The sequence below is a fragment of the Hyaena hyaena genome, unplaced genomic scaffold (assembly GCF_003009895.1).
Source record: "Hyaena hyaena isolate Hyena2069 unplaced genomic scaffold, ASM300989v1 scaffold_1578, whole genome shotgun sequence".
NCBI lineage: Eukaryota > Metazoa > Chordata > Mammalia > Carnivora > Hyaenidae > Hyaena > Hyaena hyaena.
In genome coordinates, this window is record NW_024082214.1 from 5,317 (window position 1) to 10,632 (window position 5,316).

Genomic DNA, 5,316 nt, shown 5'->3' on the forward strand with positions numbered 1-5,316 from the left:
GGGAAAAGTCAAAGGCTCATTATCCTTTATCAATAACATTAGATAAACTCTCTCCTGCACACAATCAATCACAAATACAAGGAAGAGTTTGGCTGTTACATGGAAGAGAGACAGTAATGCATCTGTCCAGATCCAAACCCAGAAATCTTGGCTCTTAGGTGCTGCTTAACACTGAGCTTGGGAGTAATGTCAGCAAGATGGCAGAGTAGGAGATCACAGCTTCCATTTCCCTCCCGAAAGCAATGATTAGACAGCTATCCATGAACCAAATTAGCTCTGGGAGAACTCAGAAATCCACTTAAGCTGTAGTAGCATAGTGGAGCAAAAACCTGAGAATAACCACACAAGGTAGAAAGAATACTTTATTTTCCCTGTATCATCCCATCCATTAGATCAGTACTTCTCAGTGCCAAGAGTAAACTCCTCAAGCAAAGAGTTCCTCTTGTAAGGAAATAAAATCGGGGCAAATGAGCAACTTCTTTAACTTTCCAGGGTACTGCATGAAGAACCAGTTTTGGTTTCACCCTACCCAGGAGGCTAGGGAGACTGGTATGGTAAGATGACTGGAAACATCTAGGAATAAAAAAGGATAGGGGCTATTGGCCATTTGGCAGGAGTAGCTATGATCCCCAGTAGCTTGTTTCGAAGTAGACCCCAGCAGCCTTCACCACTGAGGACCTCAAGAGTCCCCCAGGGGGGTGAAGATCCCCATAGCTTTTTCTACTGAGGACTCCACAGTGTTAACTGTTGGTAACATTCAAAAATCAATTGTACTTCATCCTATACACTAACAAAAAACTATCCATAATAGAAATTAAGAAAATAATCTCATTTATTAGACCATCAGAAAGAACAACACACTTAAGAATAAATATCTGAGGAGGTGAAATATCTGTACACTGAAAACTGTAAAATACTGATGAAAGAAATTGAGGAAGACACAAATAAATGAAAATGCATCTATGTTCATAGGTTGGAAGAATAATATTGTTTAAATGTTCTACCCAAAATAATCTACAGATTCAATGCAATCCCTATCAAAAATATCAATGACATTTTTCACAGAAATAAAAAATATATATGCTAAAATTTGCATGGAAACACAAGACCCCAAATAGCCAAAACAATTTTGAGCAAGAAGAGCAAAACTGGAACAAAACAGCAAAATTCTCGATTACAAATTATATTACAAAGCTATAGTAATCAAAACAGTATGGCATTGGCATAGAAACAGACATGTAGACCAATGGAACAGGACTGACAACCCAGAAATAAACCCATGCATTTAAGGTCAATTAGTTTTCAACAGAGGCTCCAAGAATACACAATGGGGAAAGGATAATCTCTTCAATAAATATTATTGGGGAAAGTGGATATTCACATGTAAAAGAATGAAATCAGACCCTTATTTTGGACACTATACACAAAAAGTCAACTCAAAACAGATTGGAGACTTGAATGTAAGCCCTCCAACAGTAAAATTCTTAGAAGAAAACACATAGGAAAAGCTCTTTGACTGGTCTTGGCAATAATTTTTTTTTTTTAACACCAAAAGCACAAGCAACAAAAGGAAAAGTAAACAATTGGGACAACATAAAACTAAAAAGTTTCTGCACAGCAAAANAAAAAAAAAAAAAAAAATAAACAAAATGGAAAGGCAACCTGAGGAATGGCAGAAAATATTTGCAAACCATTTATCTGATAAGGAGTTAAGATCCCAAACATATAAAGAACTCATACAATTCAGGGGTGCCTGAGTGGCTCAGTCAGTTAAGCATCCGACTTTGGCTCAGGTCATGATCTCACGGTTCGTGGGTTCTAGCCCCGCATCAGGCTCTGTGCTGACAGTTCAGAGCCTGGATCCTGTCTTCAGATTCTGTATCTTCCTCTCTCTCTGACCCTCCCCTGCTCGTGCTGTCTCTATCTTTCTCTCAAAAATAAATAAATAAAACATTTTTAAAAAAGAACTCATACAATTCAATAGAAAGTAAACCAAAATAACTCAATTAAAAAATGGGCAGATGGGGGGCGCCTGGGTGGCTCAGTCGGTTAAGCGTCCGACTTCGGCTCAGGTCATGATCTCATGGTTTGTGGGTTCGAGCCCCGCATCAGGCTCTGTGCTGACAACTAGCTCAGAGACTGGAACCTGTCTCGTATTCTGTGTCTCCCTCTCTCTCTGACCCTCCCCTGCTCACGCTCTCTCTCTCAGAAATAAATAAAAAACATTTTAAGAAATGGGCAGATGGGCATGGAGGAGGGCACTTGTGGGGATGAGCACTGGGTGTTATATGGAAACCAACTTGACAATAAACTATTTGTAAAAAAATAAAATAAAAAATAAAAGGTACATATCATTTTTTTACTTTGGCTTTAAAAATAATACTTTGTGCATGTACTGATCTACAAAAGAAATCGGGAAACCAACAAGTGTATAATAATTTTATAACTCTATATACGTCTAATAATTAATAACTATACTGAAGCCTGAATTTGTTAAGAAATAACAAATTGTTTCTTCTAAATCTTGAGTAAAACTGTGTCTTAGACTATATTTTTATTCATATTGCTTTGGGTTATGGTATTGGTAATATTACCATCCAACATTGTAAAGAAAGTTTCATGTTGAAAATAGCAAAAAAATAAAAATAAAAATAAAAGGGGCGCCTGGGTGGCTCAGTCGGTTAAACGTCCGACTTCAGCTCAGGTCATAGTCTCACTGTTTGTGGGTTTGAACCTTGCGTTGGGCTCTGTGCGGACAGCTAGCTCAGAGCCTGAAACCTGCTTCGGATTCTGTGTCTCCCTCTCTCTCTGACCCTCCCCTGCTCATGCTGTCTCTCTCTCAGAAATAAATTAAAAAATATTTTAAAAATAAAAATTAAAATTAAAAAATTGGGCAACACCACAACAGACATTTTTCCAAAGAAGACTTACAAATAGTTTATAGGTACATAAAAAGGTGCTCTCTTTATCAAGGAAATGCACATCAAAACCACAATAAGATATCACCACATACCTGTTAGAATAACTTTTATCAAAATGACTAGAGCCAACAAATAAATGTTGGTGAGGATGTGGAGAAAAGGGATTCTTTGTACACTTTTAGTGGGAATGTAAATTTCTAGAGCCATTGTGGAAAACAGCAGGGAGGTTTCTCAAAAAATTAAAAATAGAGCTACCATATGATCCAGCAATTCCATTTCTGAATATATTTTTTCTGAACTATATATATATAACAAAATTAGTTCCTTGAATATCTGTACTCCCATATTCATTGTAGCATTATTCACAGTTGCCAAAATATGGAAACAACCTAAAGGCTATCAACAGATAAATGGGTTTGAAAAAATTTGGTATGTATATATATATGCATATTATTCAGCCTTAAAAATGAGGTAAATCTTGTCTATTGCAACAACATGGATGAACTTGGAAGACATTACAGAAAGAAAAATACTGGGGTGCCTGGGTGGCTCAGTCGATTAAGTGTCCAACTTTGGCTCAGGTCATAATCTCACTGTTTGTGGGTTTGAGGCTTGCGTCGGGCTCTGTGCTGACAGCTAGCTCAGAGCCTGGAGCCTGCGTCAGATTCTGTGTCTCCCTTTCTCTCTGATTCTCCCTGCTCACGCTCTCTCTCAGAAATAAATAAAACATAAATTTTTTAATAAAAAAAAGAAAAATACTGTATGATTTCACTTATACGTGGAATCTAAAAATTGAGCTCATTTTAGGTATGATCTTTTATGTGGAATCTTGAAATATATGTATTATATATATATATAATTCATTCTACTCTGGTAGAATGGTGGTTACCAAAGGCTCAAGGTCTGGAGAAAAAGGAGAGATATCAAAGGTCAAAGGGTACAAACTTTCAAATATGAATATAAGTTCATGAATATGAATAAGTTCTTGAGACCTAATTTACAGCATGGTGACTGTAGTTATAAAGTATTATATACTTGAAATTTGCTAAGAGAGTAAATCTCTAATGTTCTCACCACAAAAAGGTAACTGTAAGCTGATTGATATGTAAATTAACTTGATTGTAGTAATAATTTCACAATGTATACATATATCAAAACATCAAGTTAGATACCATAAATATATACAGTTTGTATTTGTCCATTGTATCTCAGTAAACCTGGAAAAATAATCTGAACCTAAACCAAGAGAATGAAAATAAAAAAACAAAAAACCTTGCTCACTACCATCAGGCTAGCAGGCACCACATATAAAGAAACACAGGGGCGCCTGGGTGGCTCAGTCGGCTGAGCATCCAACTTCGGCTTAGGTCATGATCTCATGGTTCATGGGTATGAGCCCCGCATCGGGCTCTGTGCTGACAGCTCAAAGTGTGGAGCCTGTTTCAGATTCTGTGTCTCCCTCTCTCTCTGACTCTCCCCTGCTTTCTCACTTTCTCTCTCTCTCTCTCTCAGAAATAAATAAAACAATATAACAAAAAAATAAGAAAGAAAGAAAGAAAGAAAGAAAGAAAGAAGAAAGAAACTGAGGAGCCTGAAATTAAGTCCTTCATTAAGAGCAACCTCGGGCTGCACGTGGCCTTAGTTCCAGGAAAAGCTTCAGCTAAAGCCACCCTCGGATCAGCCAGTCAAAAGAAATGTGTAACATTCCTGTGGTCTGAGTCAGGGCTGGGAACTGCAGGTAGTTACTCTGAACAAACTAGCCAATCACTCACAACTTGCCTAAACCCCAAATAGGCCCTTTGAGCTCACCTCATGATTGGTCATTTTCAAAGGATTCTCAAAGGTCATGATTGGGTCCCGCCAAAAGTAACGGACGCCTCACAGACACTGAATGGTCAAAACTGTTACTATGGGTACTGTACAATTATAATTGATGCTTATGTGATGATGCAATACGTACAACATGTGCACTGTAACACTCCCATCCCTTACCCCATAAAAACCCTGCTCGCCATTGTTCAGGGCTTCACTTTGCTGCCGCTGCACCGGTAGACGGGTGAGCCCATGCTCGAACTTGTAATAAAGACCCTTATGTGCTTGCATCGGTGTTGGCTCCTTGGCGGTCTCAGGGTACTCGTGATTCGGGCACAACAAAACAAAATGGCTCCTGGGTGGCTCAATCAGTTAAGTATCCGACTCTTGATTTCAGCTCAGGTCATGATCTTGTGGTTCGTAAGTTGAGCCCCATGTTGGGCTCTGCACTTACAGTGCAGATCCTCCTCGGGATTCTTTCTTTCTCCCTCACTCTCTGCCCACCATTCCCTGCTCACGGTCTCTCTCTCTCTCTCTCCCCCCCCCACTCAAAATAAACAAAAAAACGTTTTAAATAATTTAA